Source organism: Rhincodon typus, chromosome 7, assembly GCF_021869965.1.
Source record: "Rhincodon typus isolate 14 chromosome 7, sRhiTyp1.1, whole genome shotgun sequence".
Taxonomy (NCBI): domain Eukaryota; kingdom Metazoa; phylum Chordata; class Chondrichthyes; order Orectolobiformes; family Rhincodontidae; genus Rhincodon; species Rhincodon typus.
The window spans coordinates 35,765,639-35,784,270 of NC_063338.1; the positions used below are offsets into that span (position 1 = coordinate 35,765,639).

The window sequence follows — 18,632 nt, forward strand, 5'->3', positions numbered from 1 at the left end:
CTCTGGGGCTCACAGTCCACACGCTGCTGCAGGGCTCACTGCTCTGGAGACTTGCTGCTGGCACCTGCTGCTCCAGTATTCGCCTCCAGTGCTGGACCTGGGCCTCCTGCCCCTTGGCCATTGCTTCTGACAGCGCCATAACCACCTTCAGTCTGGACTCTTCGCTGCGGCCCTTAAACAGATCATCATCCCCTTTCCTCCGGAGGGCACTGGGACACCGAGGTAAAGGTAACCCCAACAACCAGCCACTGCTCCTCCACATTACAGCAACCACTCCATTATGCACCTTAGCATTCATTTCAAAGGGCTAGAATGCAAGAGCAGGGATGCACTGCTGAGGCTGTATAAGGCTCTGGTCAGACCGCATTTGGAATATTGTGAGCAGTTTTGGGCCCTGTATGTAAGGAAGGATGTGCTGGTGTGGAGTGGGGTCCAGAGGAAATTTACAAGAATGATCCCAAGGACGAAGGGCTTCTCATATGAGAAGTGGTTGAGGACCCTCTGTCTGTATGTGATGGTTTAAAAGGATGAGGGGGATCTGATTGAAACTTAGAGAATACTGAGAGGCCTGGATAGAGTGGACCTGGAGAAGATATTTTCACCAGTTAGAGAAAATAGGACCTGAGGACACAGCCTCAGAGTGAAGGGGCAACACTTTAGCATCGAGATGAGGAAGAATTTCCTCAACCAGTGAAACTCACTACCACAGAAAGCTGTCATTGAGTGTATTTAAGGCAGAGATAAATAGGTTGATGATTGGTAAGGGGAGCAAGGGTTACAATAATAAGGCAGGAGAATGGAGTTGAGAAATATGTCAGCCATGGTCAAATGCTGGAGCGGACTCGATAGGTCGAATGGCCTAATTCTGCACCTGTATCTTATGGTCTTACAGTCTTTACTAGTTTAATGTTCTTGCAAAGATTTGTAGTTCGGGTTGTGGATGGGGTTGTTGGCTTTCTCGCCGAGCTGGGTGGTTATCGTGCAGATATTTCATCACTATGCTAGTAACAACATCAGTGTGGCCTCCGATGAAGCATTACATCAGCCAGACTGGGAGGAAACTAACCATCAGTATACACAAACGCCAGCTAGCAGCAAAACGACATGACAAACTTTCTCTCATTTCAGTGCACTTGGACAATGAAGGCCATCAATTTAACTGGGACAACATGACCATCCTAGCTGAAGTCAACAGAGAGGCATGGGAATTCCTCGGGACCTGGTTTTCAACCCGTGATGCAATCAACAAACATGTGGAATTAGACCCCATATACAAACCCATGCAAAAAAGAACTGGAAATGACACAACCCAACTTAACAGACTGGATCATATAAATTCCAAGAGGAGTAGAACAACACTGCTTCAGCGGAGGCCGCACTGATGATGTTACCTAGCATGGTGATGAAACACCTGTACAATAACCAGCCAGATCGGCAAGCAACCCAACAATCTCAGTTTTTACTAGTGGCTGTCAAAGTCACTGCATGCCTTCTGTTGCTTCAGCTAGCTTTCAGGAACCTGTTGGCAGTAGTTACAGGAGCTCACAATCAAGCTCCTCCTGATTAGTTACACAGGTGACTGCCTCTATATTTAACAGCACTGGCGATTATGTTGAGTTGGCCAAGAATAATGCTAGTTGGAATGAGTGCATGGTCAGATCTGGAGGGCATCACTGACTGCCCTTCCAATTAAAGCACTCCCAATCACTGAGGAATGCTGTGAACTATGAGGACATCTAATCCATGTGGAAATAAGCTTCACATGGAGACAGGAAGCAGAAATATGAATTCCTCTCATTATTATTTTACAAATGTCCCTGGCTAGGTGGGCATTTATTGCCCATCTTTAATCTCCATTGAGAAGGTGGTGGTGAGCTGCCTTTTTGAACCACAGCAGTCCATGGCAGGTAGGTGCACTGACATTGCTGTTAGGAAGCGTGTTTGAGGATTTTAACTCAGCAATAATGAAGGAGTGGTTTAATGCTCCAGCTTTGTAGGGCTTCGACTGCCTGGAAGTAACCTTTCCTTCCTCTCTTGTTTATCAATGGCACTTCGAAGAGCATAAGCAGTCAAGACTCACCTTCTAAAATATTCTTGCTGCCTTTGGAAACAGGGCAGGTCTGGCAGGTCAAAAATAGTAAAGTGAGATCAGTGGTTCAACTTTAGACCAGCCTTTGGCCTCTAGGTTACAGCACATGCAGATTGGACCCAGAAAAGTTTCTATCTTCATTCTTACATTGACCTGACAGTGCTTAACTTTCATTCCAGAAAGTGTATTCGCAGTGCTTGCATGTTCTAAAAATGTGCCGTCTTCTGATTTTGATGATGGCTCAAATTACAATGTAAGTCTGCTAATTATCCCTGTTTTTCTTGTGAAAACAGAATAAAACAGGGCACTGAACAATGAACATAGCCTAGTTACAAAAGTGTACAGTATTAGCAGTGTGCTTTCGAGTGAAGTGTCCCCTGGTAATAGGTTAATGCCTAAAGGTTGAAGAATCATTTGGTTCTCAGCTGGGATTTAAATAGGCTACATTTCAGTATTCTGCTAAAAGGGCTCTTTTCTCTCTCTACAGAAAATAGCAAGAAATAATTTAAAGTATCCAATGGATATGATTGTTTTATATGTAGCTTGACCTTCATCCAAAATGTCCTCTAAAATAAATCCCAGCTAAATAAATGTTCTAAAACTGATTCCCCTCTTTGGATTTCTCTGTGTTGTATATTATTTATTGACAACAAAAGCAGACTTAGGATCTGCCGTTGAGTCATTAATACACAGCTAGAACCGTCGTTAAAATTCATCTGATCTGAACAGGCAAAACAAAAATCTAAATAACTCTAAATTATCCCATTTAGATTTAAATTCTTGAAGACTGCATCCCATTCCCAGATAGAGCCCACATTATAGTATTTATCTTAAAAGCTACATTATTGGTTCATTGATGCTCCTATATCTGCTGGGATTAATGGAGTGATGTTGACAAAAACCACATCAGAAACTTTTTAAAAACTTGCTGAATTAATTGAGATGGAAAAAATAAAAATATTCACTAAAATCTAACATAATGCCGACAAGAATATGCTAAAATTCAATATCTAGGGCCAGAAATGCCTTCATACAACCACTGTCTTAATGCATTCCAGAGGCATTAACATTGTTTTCCAATGGAACCGCAGGCTGCTGGCCAAATTCTGCATATCTTGTCTTGCATTCATAGAGGTTACCCAACGGCATCAAAACTGCATCTTGATTTGACACTATGCTGAAGCCACACAGCCGTCTGGCTGAAGTGATGCAGGATCCCAAATTTGGGCAAAGTATGTGTTAAAAGGACGGTTCATTATTCAATCTGCAACAATACCTAATGGCGCCAAATGCTATGGACATGTCACCTCTGCTCCCATCCTTTTAGATGATGCAGGGACTGGGTTCACACAGGTGCCTACCCTTTTCCCATTTCACTTGATCATGCAGACCTTCCTTTGGCATGACCTTCTGCAAGGGAAAGGCCAACCTATCAATCATAGTGGTGGCACAATGCATGAATAACATATGCCAAGTACATCATGGCTGAATAGCTGCAAACCTGTGGAGGGTGTAAGAGGTGTGTGTGACAATGGCAACACTGGATGGTGTATGTGGGTAAGGTCCAGTATACAAGTGTTAGGCACTGTCCTGTGTGTTTAAAAAGTGCTGCTAAGTGATTGATAGGGATACAGCACATTGAACAGAATGGAGTAAATGTCTGGTGGTGGGCTGAGGCTGAATTCATTCACTCTCAGTCTATACAGGACCCAACACATTCTCCACTTGGGTCCCCTCCCACCTTGCAGCTTGGAATCCTACCCACCTTGCACCCTACACTTCACCCGTACACACCTGGCTCTATACTCCTATGATGCTGCTTGGCCTGCTGTGTTCATCCAGCCCTGCACCTTGTTGGCTCTATACTTATCTGGCAACCTACCTCTAACCGTCTGGCACCCTGTCACCATACCCACCTGATACCCTAGCCAATTGATACCATATTCTCCCAGCATCCTGATCTAATCTTCCCTTATGTACTTATCATTCACAGGAGCTGTCAAAGTGGTTGTCTGTGATGATGGACATTTAAATTACATTTAAACTGTTGTTATGAACATGGGGTGAGGTTTGACTTCTCTCGACTATCCTGCACTATGAGAGACCTGTTAGATTTAAATTAAACTCCACATTTCTAAACGGGCCCTGATCAGAACCTCCTGCCAGTAATGTTGAGCTATTTCTTAAAAAGAAAAAGAGCAGACTGGCAATCTGCACCTCTCCTTGGAAAACCTGGCTCTTTGATTTATTCACTGTTTCAAATGAATCTCACCCTGTTTACTGGAGGTATATCACTATTAGTCCAAAAAGCAACTTTAATTTGTTATTTACTTGAATCATTGCTGCGTATCAGTATGTAAACTTCATTAGTTGATAATCTTGGCCTAAGCATTACCTGGGTAGCCAGTATTCATAAGACCAGAGATAGTAGGAACTGCAGATGCTGGAGAATCCGAGACAACAAGGTGCAGGGCTGGATGAACACAGCAGGCCAAGCAGCATCATAGGAGCAGAGAGGCTGACGTTTCGGGCCTAGACCCTTCATCAGAAAAGGGGGAGGGGAACCAGCAGTTTTCCATTTAGGTCTAGTTTGGCTACATTAAATGTAATCTGTATTTGTGTTTACAAACGTAGAGCCCTGAAATGAACGGACCACTCTTCCAGCAATTACACTGCAATCAGACTCGAGGGTATTTGCCATTTGTTAATACCGTTGTACCTATTGCTTATAGTACCTTGAAAGGTGAGATTTGGTTTGCAGGAATTTTTTTTTGATAGTATGCAGCTCTATGGGTTTGAGGTGTATTTGGATAATGGATGGGTTAGATATTTGTGGATATCTGGTCAGGTTGGTATTGGTGTATATTGGTAGTGAGTGGATTAAGGTTTAGGGCTCGGTCAAGGAATGTCATGACTGATATCACTATACAGTTGGAAACATGGGTGGAATATTAGTTTGAATTGAACTCTTGGAAAAACTCAAGGAAGTTCTAGGGACCATAGAAAGTCTGTTTTCATGGCCAAAGATATGGAACCCACAATGGAAAAGCTTAGCAAAACAATTGATTGACTTGTTATTGGTGCAAATTTGCAAGTACTCATGATATACTATCTGAACACATCAAGCATGGGAAACTGGCACTCCTGCAGCAAGCGCTCGGACCTCTCTCAGGTGAGAGGGGTGTTGGTGCCACAGCAGATACCTGATACCAAGATTGTGGCCCTCTGCAAGATCAAGGGCAACCTCAGTGATTCCAACAAGTGTTCGGGCATCTACACGTTGAGTAGCATGGGATACATTTTTATCTATTAGCTCTCATCAAATGGCAGGCCCTGGCAGCATCCATGCATCCTGAAACCCAGTGTGGTTTTAGAACTGAAAGATTTGCAATTGCTATGAGTTTTCCAGTCTGACTGATGTGATGCTGTGAACAATGGAGACCACTAAATATTGCCTCCACCAATCGCATTTGACAATGTGAGTAAGGACAAGTCAATTTAAACTGCTGAAGACAATTGGCTGTCTGCTGAAGTTGCTCAGTATGATGCCCTTTTCCCATGACAGCATGATGGTTAGGCGCTACTGTGACAGTACATCATCTGAACTCACTGAGACCTGAAGCAGGATCAAACAAGGTTGTGTTCTAGCATAAATTTTCACTGCTGCTGTGATATGCCTTCAAGTCATCTATTGAGGATGTAGACTTGCATACCAAAATTGACGAAAAATTGTTCGCTCTTGCCCACTTGAGATTCAAGACAAATATATGTCAAAATGAAATGGTTTCTTGGGTCAAGCATCACTACCAGAATGATATGGTTAGGGTATTCCCTATATATTAGCCCTTGTAAAGAATACTGTGAAGTTTGGGCTTGTATTGAGGTGGATGTCTTGAAGTTTATTCACAACACTAACTATTCACATGATTATAAGATTGCAGACTTATATGTAGCCTAGGTTTTGTGTTTTCTGATGTTATGGCAACTAACATTACACATAGGTGACTAACTGACTGAGTACATAATGCATGGATCTCATTGGCATTGACAATCTGATACTGGAAATTGTTGATAGCTTCACACATCTAGCCTCCACAATTACCAGCAATTTCTCAATTGATGCTGAAATCAACACGTGCAATGAAAAAGTGACAGGCATTATAGCCAAGCTGAGTGAGACAGTCTGGAACAACAGCAAGCTGATTGAGGGCCGCAAACTGCAATTTCGGTGTCTCAGCCGAATGCTCAGCATCCTCCAGCAGGGCAAGGTCATCAACACAGTGTGCTAATTCCATCACCATACACTCATTGCTAATCCAGTGGTGTCTGCACTGGCTTGGCCAGACTCACTGGTTAGATAGCAGCCAAAGACCTTCTCTACGGTGAATTGGTCATCAGGTCAGGACTTACTGGGCATCCATATCTCCACTACAAAGACACCTGTAAGCAAGGTGTGAAGGTGGTAGATATTGTAACTGTCAATGTGAAGAGAGTGGCTGACTATTGTGACCTCTGCCAGGTGACATGTTTGGAAAGGCATTACAAGGGGCCAGCAAGAGAAATGAAAAGCTCAGTTGACACAGACATAAGCACGGAGAAAACATAGGCCAGTTAATCATTACACTTTCTCAACCTGCAGTCTTCCTCTGTGCAAATGTGGCAGAACTGTTGTACCCGGGGGGTGGGGTTCGGTCCCATGCCAGGTTTAACACAGAGGTGACTGCTATGGCACAAGCCATCATCTTGTGAGACTGTCACCTGTGGGTAATTGTGTGGTTAGATGCAAATGGATTGCGAGTGGCTTTTGGCATGTATGTGTATCTGGTACGTTCAGCATTTAAGTAATATCCGATGGGTTTTGGTTCATACGCTTATTCATAGAAGAGTTTGCTCAAGCAAAAACTAAGCCAGAGTAACATGGAAAATTAAACTTTTTCATTAATCAGGAGTCACGTCATCATACTTATTATTGGATGGTTTGAATTGTTGAACTGTTCAGGAAAAGAATTTCTGCATTTTTCATAAAACAGGGCTCTGCTGGTTTAAACATCTCCTCTCTCTTCTTCTGTTATAAAAGTCACTGGTCAGATCTTTTTTGACTAATCTAGTTTTGTTAATTTCATTAAATTTGTGTTTAGACAGTCAAATATTTTTCATTATTTGTTATACATTTGATTTTTTTTCTTTCCAAAGATTTCTCCACCCCTTCTTTCAAATTGTTTGCCTCTTTAAAAGGATGTGGGTTTACTAGCTATCATCTTCCTTTTGTATCTGGCACACGTTGTTAATTGTGAGCCTTGTTAATAAATATTGGTCAGCTACTTATTTAAAGAGGTATTGCAACTAGATTTCATTCATCATTAGTCCACTATTTACGTATATATTTCAAAACAGATTAGCAAGAAGGCTGGATTAAATGGAACACCAGACTCCTTGCACCAGCCAAAATGTCACATGGGTGGGTGGGGGGCGGGGGGGGGGGGGGGGCGTAATCAGGAGATGAATGTCATCATGTGAAATTACAGCCATTGCTAGTATTACACTGAACCTTTACCAGAGGTTGTTGCTGCTTTCAAACAAATAGGATACTTGGAGAGACGAGAGCATTAAATCCAGCCTCAGGAGTCCAAGCCTCTCCAATTTAGCCGTAAGGATGCTGAGATCGACCGTAGTTCCCCTGCATCGAACTAAGTCGAGCCAGTCTGAAGATCAAACCTAGAACTTTCCTTGTTTGTATGGTCCATTTGCACATTAAATAATCTTATTGGGTCATAAGATTTTTTTGCTTTATTTTGAATTAGGGTGCAGGATTAGGTATATTTCATATTTGAATATGTGTAAAGGGTAACAGTTTCTCAGTTCTCTGAAATTAAGAAACAGCATACTGTGTTGACATTACTTTGCCAAACATTGTTGGTGTGACCTTTCAGTCTCCAGTTGCCTTGGATAAGGTTATTTTGTATGTTCAAAAAAAAAACACTAAGCCATTACCTCAGAGGCAAGGTTCAGGGTTATCAGTAATTACACTGTAACTTGGTCTGTGGTGGTCATGGTAACGAGTGACAATCTATATTGATGCCACAGGATTATTATATTTTTACTAAAGCTGGAATTAAAGCTATTTTTCAACTCATGAACCTCTGGAAAGAAAAAATCTGATCACTTTTAGTTCATTAACAAATCCTATTCAGGAGGCTATCGGCTTCAGAGCTATTGTAAAACTATAAGCTTTTGCATCTTCATGTTTAGAATGAGAAACTCACTCCTTTATGAGCATTTTCCATTCAAAAGAATGTATTTACTTCAGCTTTAAAATTAAAATACCCATCAATGTTTCTTTTATTACTGGAGCTGGGTTTTCAATTGGGTCTGTGAGCAAGGTCAGGTGTGAGCTTGCTTTGAAAAATAACATCCTCTGATGGTGCGTCAGTGTTCATATTACACGTGTTGGTGCAGTGACATGAAGGTACCATCAGTTGAGAAGTGAGAATCTGGATGCTTATATGCACTATACTGCTGCTGGCTCTCTTCAGTCCTGCCTACTCCATTCCTAGTGCAGGAATGGGTCCTGCTGGCCTTTTAATGTTTTTGCCCAGAACTAGTTCTCAGCCCATCCTTGGACCCAAAACCCTAACTGAGTACCAACATTGTCTTCAGCTCAGTTAGGACCTTACATTCTCAAAATTGCATAGTGTCCGTGATGCTCACTTGGTTCAGGCTGGTTGCCTGGTAGTGATCTGATTCTTGGGTTCCTGACTCCAGATTGAAAATTGAAGCTCAACTGTTTTGGTAAGGATTAATTTTAAAATACTGATAAATATTATTTTTAACTAGGCAGCAGTCTCAGTCTCATATGCCTGGTGCCCTCAGATCAAGTAGGATATTAAAAACTAATTGCAACAGTTTGGCAATAGGTCAGTGAGGTACAGCCTGCTTCAGGGTCTAAATCTAGACTTGTCTGCCCTCAGCTGTGGTGAGGCAAGGCAGGGGATGGGGGTGAAGTGGAGAGGCATTTCATTAGATAGAAGAGTGGGGAGTATCTCTTTCTCAACTCTAATCTGATCAAGCTATGGTGGGATACAATATGGATGACATGCCCACTTGAAACGCTTGTATCGCCAAAAAGAGTGCCAGCCTAAAGAGTTATGTCCCACAAACCCTGGTGGTAATCCAGCAACAAGTACAGTGCTTAAGGTACAGAAAGCTTGACATGCAAAGTTGTTTCCAAGATGTTGATCCTGCTGAAGATGCAGGATTGGGAAATAAGGGAACCAACTGAGAGCCAGCTTGTTCCCCTTTCTTTAATCCTCTTCCCAACCCTCCTCAGCAGCCTCGTCTCTACACTCACTCTTCCACCATTGCTCACCTGTGAGCCTACACCCAGGAATGATCCCCAGCTTCAGATAGGTGCAGTACCAACAACAACCACTGTATCCCACTGTCCATTAATATTCATTAGAGGTCCAGACCTCTGGCCAGCATCATCCATCACTAGGGCTCTTGATTTACTGCATCTTCTGCTGATTTATCAAGAGCCTGAATGGGCCATGATGTGTTAGGGCATCTCAAAAAAGTAGCGACATGAGATTGTGCTGACAGAGATTCCATTACCAGTCACAGGCCTGGCTTACTCCTTAGTTTCAGAAAAAAAGCATTCAAGCAGATGACAGGTCCCAAATTTATTTTTTCACATTCTGAAGTGATTTGCTCTGGGTATTAAATCGCCACAATGAATAAAGTCAGCCCCAGGGATCAATGTACAAGAATCAATAGAATTAGGAATCAAACAAATTCAGAAGGCTGAAAAAAAGTGTAGAAGACCAAGCTACCCATTCCAATTTATGGAAAAAATACCATGAATTTGGTTTAGTTTATCATTGAAAGTGTATAAATATTTGAGACAATGTACATATGTGAAAAAAAGATAGCTTGCTTTGCTAGCCTTTACAACTGGGCCATATGGCAGCTCAGCGGGAGCCCCTACTTCCAGTGTGATTATCACAAGCAAAGAAATAAAGCAGATACCAGGATAATATAATTTCTTGCCCTGCCAAAATTTCCTGTCATCATTGCAGCTCAGCTGTGGAGTAGAGGTCATTGTTATCAGCACTGTAGTCTTGAGGGATTCATTTTCCAGAAGTTAGTGAACTTTTCAGGATGTTGAGATTTGGTTTGCCTTTGCAAAGACCTGACCCTCTTGCCCTGTGAATTCAAAATGAAAGTCCAGATGAATTGAATACTCCCCCCTCACTAAATATTGAGAGTGAGTGAGTATCTATCTTTTACCTCCAGTGGAGGCATTAGTTAGAAATTTTCCATTGTGGTTTTAGAACAGTTGGTGCATAATAGGTAAAACAAACATTATTCACTTTTGTTTTAAAAAAAAACACCAAGTGCATGGCATCACTTCAGACATTTCCTCAAAAATTTGCTTCTTTAACTAGCTGTAAACTGAAATTAGCCATGAATAAGTTGTACTCAGAAAATGGATTACTGTATTCTCTGTTGCTAGTCTCTGTTCATTAGGGTAATGCAGGCAAGTAATCAACCAAACGTCCATATCTTTGATGCTTCAGAGTTAGTGAGAGAAGCCATGTTAAAAATGTTGAGGTTGCACTTTAAGGATCGTGGTATGTGAAACCAACTCTCACTTTTCCTTGTAAGTGAGTAGTCATTCATGTCTTATTCTCCTCAATTTTAATTTTTTCAACAAGTCAAAGATTGGCTGATTTGTGACTCTTACATCAAATTCAATTTAAACTTGTTGAAAAAAGCTTGGTTTTACTTCATCTAAAAAAATTTGAGTGACATGAATACTTCCCATAGGAGTCTTCAATAGCAGCTTTTTAAAAAAGCATTCACTTCTTCATATTGCTTAAGTGTACAGAATGTATCTCCATTATCTGGCTGTTTACAGAGGAAGGTGGCATAAGAGAATCAGCAGTCATCAGATGCTCATTTCTTTCATTCTCTTCACCAATATTAAAACAAATTTTTTACTGCATGATGGACTACTAGGAATTGTGGGTAGTCATTAAACCCTGCTAATGGGGTCAGTAGACCCAAAGCTGATGCTAAAAAAGGGTGAGCTGACCTCTAACAAATGCCTGGAAATCTAAAACAAATGCAGAGAAAGCCAGAGAAACCCAACAGATCTGGCAGCAACTGTGGAGGGAGACCTCAGCTGGTCTTTGGTTGGCAGTTTGCTGTGAAGCAATTTAACAGTTGACTGGCTACAAATTTTCTTGATAAAAATTCTGCCCCACAGCAACAGGAAATCCCACCAGAGAGTTTCCAGTCAGATACTGACTAAAATATCGCCAGAGGCTGGTATCTGGTCACCAAGTCACCTTTTATTTGCGTGTGGAGAGTTTTTGACTGATCCACTTCAGTGAATAGGATGTCTGACACTCATCTTTCAGCCAGGGCTCCCTGTTTGAGGTTGTTAATCTGTCCCAATCAGGGACCTTCTATGAAGTCAACCTGGTTGACCACATTGCAATCACTACATCCATCCCCCAGAGTCTGAGGGCATATGCTGTTTTTCCTTTTGTGGTTCCTCCTGGGGTATTAGAACAGTCAAGCTCCTCCAACTTTGCCTCTGATATGGGCATCTTCCTGAACCACAAGTCAATGTGGTTGTGTGCTAATTGGCATTCAAAGACGACCCAAACAGTTGCATGACTGTAGAGCTAGAGGGATAGAATGGACTATGGAGACTGGCTCTTTGTTGAGCAATGCAGCTAAACAGTCTCCATACAAGACCATAAAACAAGAGCGGAGAGGCCATTTGACCCATCAAATTGGCTCCATCACTCAATGGAATGAAAGCAGATCTGATCTCCAAATCTACTTTCCTACTTTCTCCATAATCCTCAATTCCTTACTGATTAAAAACATGTTTAGCTCAGACTTGAAGTGTTATTAACTGAGCTTTGACAGCCATTCATGGTAAAGAATGCCATAGACTTACTATCCTGAGAGAAAGTTCCTCCTCATCCCTGTCCTAACTGGCAACCTTTACTTTGAAAGCATGTCCTCTGATCCCAGACTCTCCCATATCTTTACACTATCTATCCTGTCCATGCTCCTAAGAATCTTGTATGTTTCTATCAAGTTACCTCATTCTACTAAACTTTATTAAGTAGAAGTCCAGTCTACTCAAACTCTCACAAAAATCCCTTCATACTGGATATCAGCCTAATTACCTTTTTGAATTGTCTCCACTGAGAGAATCTTTAAGATAAGGATCAAAACTGTTCCGCATTTGATGTGTGGCTCAACTCACTTCTTTACATGACCCCATGACTCTGATATAAAAGCACAAGACTCATTATGGTTGAAAGTGAATTTATATTGAAGACAAAGCAAAACATTTTATGCTGCATAAGTTGATCTTTGTCATTGCCCTCAAACATCATTTTAGATACTCTGGTGTTAGATGGAGTGATTTCACTAACCCTCCTGTCCTTTCAGGATGTCAAACTGGAATGGAGATAGTAATGCTGGTAGTGTTTAGCAAATATTCTGTATTAACTTCCAAAAGTATAGCTGCTAAACCTATCAAGAAGCTTCCTAGACCAGAGAACTCAACTACAGACCTGTTAGCCTTACACCACGTGCCAGATGTACAGCACAAAACTTAACCCTTTGTTCCAACTTGTTCCTACCAACAAGACATCCAAAAGTCAATCTAGTCCTATTTGCCAGCAATAGGCCAATATACCTCTAAAAACTGCCTATTCATGCACCCATCCAGATGCTTTAAGTGTGGCAATTACACCAGACTCTTCTACTTCATCTGGCAGCTCATTCCATATGCACACCACCCTGAGGAAAAGTTGCCCTTTCGGCCCCCTTTTAAATCTTTCCCTTCTCACCTTAAAACTTACACCATCTAGTTTTGGCCTCCCTTAACCTAGGGGAAGGCCTTAGTTATTCATCCTATCTATGCCCCTCATGATTTTATAAACTTCTATAAAGGGAACCCATCAGCCTCTAATACTCTAGGGAAAAATAGTCTCAACTGATTTGAGATCTCCCTGTAGTTTAAACCCGTCAACATCTTGCAAGTCTTTTTTGAACCATTTCAGGTTTTACAACATCTTTCCTATAATCAAAGAGATGTTTGTGGTTTTTTCTTAAAAAAAAAAGAAAAATTCAGTCAGTTCCCTCATCAAATACAGGTGTTGCAGTGCTTATTATCCATCCCTAGTTACATTTGAAAGTTATTGTAGTGAGTAGCTTTCAAACTACTACAGGTATGTGACTTTGATAAAGGTTGGGATTAAAAACCTTGTTTAAAGTGGTCTGATTAGGCACAGTCAGCATGGATTTGCAAACTGGAAATAATCTTCAAACAACTAACAAACAAAATTGATAAAGAACTATATTATACTTACATTTAATTGCTTGGTTATAAAATGCCCCACAGGAAGCTGATTAGAGCCTATTAAAACAAATAGTATAAGAGATAATGTGGTAGCATAGCTTAATAATTGACCCCTTTATTCCTACTCTCTAGCCATTCTCATGTTGAGAAGTTGTGATTTGTGGGTACTACAATGCTCAGTACCTGGAACACCATTTGCTCATTCTCCCTGCAATCTGTATCCTCATCCACAGAGACAAGAAACCAGCCAACCTTTCTGATGAAGGGTCTAGGCCCAAAACATCAGCCTTCCTGCTCCTATGATGCTGCTTGGCCTGCTGTGTTCATCCAGCTCTACACCTTGTTATCTCAACACCCACAACCTGAACTACAAATCGACTCCAAAACCTTAGAAACAAAAGCCTATTGGGCAAAGGCACTGCCTGAGGCCACTCTAGAACTAAATTCCAAACACCTACCTCACCCATAATTACATCCTGTTCCTGACCAAATACCAAGTTTGTGGTAACTAACAAAAGGGACATGACTACCTCCTGAATCAGCATCCAATTACTTTTCCCTGTTTTTGATAAGTTGTAGTATCCACACCTGCACTCCAGCTCATCAATTCAGAGGAAGAGTTTCTCAAGCAGTTACTCTTCACTACAGATGTGGACACCATATCCCACATATTTCAGCTACAACACCACACCTATCCAGGTATCTCTATTCCATTACCTTGTTAGTTTAGACATTAGCTATTTTAAAAGTTAAATTTTTAACTGGTCACATTCATCTGTTATAATCTCTCCTAGATTTAAATCATTTGGTTAATCAAAAGCAACACTGAAGAAATACCAACGAGTCACCATCCTGTTTTCCTATGACCACCTACTTTGTCTTCAAAAGGTTGAACCAGGATGAAAGGGCTGTCTACTATCCTGCTCACAAAATTCTACTGTACTCACTTTTCAAAAAAACAAAGTAACCTACATTCTCTCACTGTTTTTAAAGCAAAAAATCATGGGTACAAGCTCAGATCACATGACTGTCAATTAAGTGAAACAAATTATCACTAAATTGACCAGTTAAAGATGTTCATTTGACAAATAGACAAACAGGAGATTGTGAGTTCAGGCACGTTATTGAGATGCAGCAGATAGGAGTTTAAATGCTTCAGGCTATTTCTGGCTAGAAGGATTGTTTTACTACCTTCCTTCAAAAATAACAAGTGTTCATCAGCATTCTATCAATCATATAAAGAAAATAGAACATCAGATACCAACTATGTATTCTAAGGCTAGAAAGCTCTATTTCCAGGTGGGTCTCTGAAAATCACAACTCTAAATTATGTGTTAAAGTTAAAATTACTCCATTAGTTTAAATATTAAATAGTCATAATTAATTAAGTGCCATGCTCAATTTACATTCCTTCAAACGTCAGCAGCAGCTAATATTAAGGTGGATATATAAAAATGTGTGGCTAATCAAATCATATCCATTTAAAAAAATGTCAAATATTAAAATTGTTTCTCATGAATTTATATTATACTGCTGTAGAGAATAATTTACTGCACCAATTTGAAATAAGGCTGTGTTCTTCATAGTTACCCAGCATGTTTCTGTGCTATTTCTTTTTCACTATGCATGTGATGAATACAACAGTATAGAATTCCCCTCAAAGGTACTATTGTACAAGTTAATAGTCTTTTTGACTATATCCTGTATCTGCATACTAATACTTTGGATTCATGCACCTCAGCATCGAAACCATTCTGCGCCTCAGAATGCTGCAGTTATTCTCCATTTAAATGGAAAACTTTGTTGCTTTTTCATTATTCCTGCAAAGTGAACAACTTCATGTTTTCCCACAACACACTCCATTTACCAGATGTTTTTCCCCACTAACTCAATCTATCTGTATACTGCTGCAAACCCCTTCTGTCTTCTTCACAGCAATCATTCCTACCCATCTTTGTGTCATTTGCAAATGTAACAACCATGTCTTTGCTCCCTTCATCTAAGTCACTGATGGAAATTGTAAAATGTTGAGGCCAGACAGAGACCACTACAGGACTCCTCTCATCACATTCTGTGAATCAGACAAAGAACCATTTATACATACTTTGATTTCTGCCATCCAGCTAATTTTCTATACATTCTAATATTGTAACCCTTACCCATAAGGTTGTATTTTGTGCAATAATCTTTGATGTTGCACCCAATCAAATGCTTTCTGGAAATCTAAATATGGTACATCCACTAGCTCTCTTTTATCTACAGATCATGTTACTCATTTGAGGATGTCTAATGAATTACTTAAAATTGATTTGATCTTCACAAAATCACGCTGACTCTTCCTGAATACCTTGAGTATTTTTTTTTAAAATGTCCAGGTAAAACATCCTTTATGATTGATTCCAAAAACTTCCCCACAATGGATATCAAGCTAACTAGCCTGGCTGGTCAGACAGCATCCAAGGAGCAGGAAAGTCAACGTTTCGTGGTTTTGGCCCGAAATGTTGACTTTCCTGCTCCTCAGATGCTGTCTGACTGACTGTGCTTTTCCAGTTCTACAGTTATTCACTCCAGCTTCCAGCATCTGTAGTCCTTACTGTCTCTAAGCTAATTAGCCTATAGCTTCCTGTTTTCCATCTCCTTCCCTTCTTCAATGGAGGGCTTAATGTTGCTCCTTTCCATTCTGATAGAACCTTTCCTGAATGTAGGGAATTTTGGAACTTGTCACCAATGTATCAACTGCCCCATTAGCCACCTCTTTTAATCCCAAAGGATGAAGTTCATCTGGACCAGAAGACATATTAGACTGCAGTATCATTAGTTTGGTTTGTGCCACTTCTTGGAGATTATAAGTTCATGAAGTTCTGCTTTTCCTTCCACTTCCTGTTTGACAGTTATTTCTGGAATTTCTTTGTATCCTCTCTACTGAAGACAGAAACAAACTATTTGATTATTTTATTTGCCATATTATCTCATTTGGAGAGATTACATTTAGTTCTCTCATCAAATTTTATTTATATATATAGTGAATAGTGGGCTCGGCATATCTAGATTGACATTAACATATATCAAATGAAAGTCACAAAAACTAAATGAAAATAAAATGGGAAGCATGGAAAATAATCAAAATAAAACATCAGTGCAGAGTTTGCTGATTACAGGTGGTGCAAACTAAATGGCAGGTATGATGAATGGTGGCCATGACAAAGGAAAAATGAGGTGGATACAATGAATGAGCATTTATTGAATTTACTCTGTCACGTCTAGATTATTGTCAAAAAGTAGATCAGCTACTGAAATATGTCTCAAGAACTATCAACTATAAGTCAAAGCAACTGATATTAATCTTATATAATTCATCAATAAGGCAATATTTGGAAATCTGTCTGCAGGTTTGTGCATTTTATCCTCAAATGAACATTGGTACACTGGAGAGGATTCTGAAAAAGAATAAGCAAGGTAATTCGAGCTCTCAGACTATCAACACATGAAGGTAAGATAATAAAATTATTCTTGTTCAAATGGAATAGTTCCAGGAAAAGTGTTTTGAGCTTTTAAAAGTAGGGAAAGTCTGGGAAATGTGGAAGCAATCAGATAATTTAACATACTGCTGGACGAGAGGGCATAAATTCTGAATTAAAAATTGATATGCTTCAAGTAAGTGTAGCTGTTAGAATTTTTCTGAATTAATAGTTGCAGTCAATGACTTTGTTTTGACTGTATATTATGGAGATAGTTAAATAACATGTTCTATTTCCCTGTACAGAAATAAATATTTTCTTCAATATTAGGAGAAAGAAGTGGGTCAAGAGGAAAGGGGACCCTTAAAAACAAAGATGGTGATATTGTAAATGAAAATAAGGAAGTGGAGAACATGTTCATTCATTACTTAGTGTCTATATTTTCAGTAGAGGTAGAAGATTGCAGACTAGATAACTCAAGGAAACTGATTTTGAATCAGAGTTGGGGATTCGTTACAAATGATGCAAGCAGTTAACAGTAATGAAGAGAACAATGGCACTAAAGAATGATAAACTCACATGACCTGATTGATTCCAACACAGGCATCTAACGAAAGTAAGTGACAACATTACAATTAACTTAACTATAATCATCCAAATAAAAACCAAAAGAACTGCGGATCAATCATCCAAAGTTTTCCCAAATCAGGAGCCAATTCTTGAGATTGGAAAATTGCATGTTTCTATTTTTAAAAGTTGAGAGATAAAAAGCAGGCCATTATAGATCAATTATTTTAACATCTGTTGTTGGAAGCCTACTGGTGTCTATAGTCGAAGATAACTGAATACCGAGAAAATTTTATGCTGCTCAGAGAAATATTTGACAAAACAAATCGAATTTTCTAAATGTGTGATTAAAGGTGTGAACATTGGAATGCTTAAGGATTTCATTTAATGGACTTCCAGAAGACATTTTTCAAGTCCCTCACAAAATGAGGAAGTGGATGACATGTTAATTCATTACTTTGTATTTGTATTTGCAGTAGAGGTAGAAGATTTCAGGCTCGACAATCCAATTAAACTAATTTTGATTCAGAGATGGTGTTGACCTATTTATAAGCTGGACGAGTGAGAGGGAGTGGAGAGTAGGGTTGTTAGGCAGATACTCTAATTGGAGGAATAATTACTGTTTTCCCACAAGAATCTGTTTTGATGATATATTTCCAAGTCAGGATGTTAAGTGTCTTGGAAGGGGTAATCTGCCATGGGTGTCTAAAGAAATAAGGGAGGCTATCAAATTGAAAGAGAAGGCATACAAAGTGGCCAAAAACAGGATGAAACTAGAAGATTGGGAAAACTTTAAAGGTCAACAGAAAGCCACAAAAAGAGCTATAAAGGAAAGTAAGATAGAACATGAGAAAAAACTAGCACAGAATATAAAGACAGATAGCAAAAGTTTCTATAAATATATAAAACGAAAAAGAGTGGCTAAAGTAAACGTTGGCCCTTTAGAGGATGAGAAGGGGAATTTAGTTATGGGATATGATGAAATGGCCGAGGCATTGAACAGGTATTTTGTATCGATCTTCACAGTGGAGGACACTAATAACATGCCAGTAATTGACAAAGAGACGAAGGTAGGTGAGGACCTGGAAACAATCATTATTACGGAAGAGGTAGTGTTGGGCAAGCT

At 39.9% G+C, this 18,632-nt stretch overlaps 2 long non-coding RNA genes across 2 annotated transcripts in view; one reads left to right on the forward strand and one right to left on the reverse strand.

Moving 5' to 3' along the window:
* Positions 1 to 9,771: 9,771 nt before the first annotated feature.
* On the reverse strand, positions 9,772 to 14,427 carry LOC125483555. Its single transcript, XR_007262504.1, has 3 exons — positions 14,356 to 14,427; positions 13,492 to 13,538; positions 9,772 to 10,291 (listed from the first exon to the last, which is right to left on the reverse strand). It is a non-coding gene; the product is annotated as an uncharacterized LOC125483555 (long non-coding RNA).
* LOC125483556 overlaps positions 14,095 to 18,632 on the forward strand; it is a 54,535-nt gene continuing 49,997 nt past the window's right edge. The window contains exons 1-2 of the long non-coding RNA XR_007262505.1: positions 14,095 to 14,180; positions 16,871 to 16,971. This is a non-coding gene — a long non-coding RNA (uncharacterized LOC125483556). The remainder of the gene's footprint in view (positions 14,181 to 16,870; positions 16,972 to 18,632) is intronic.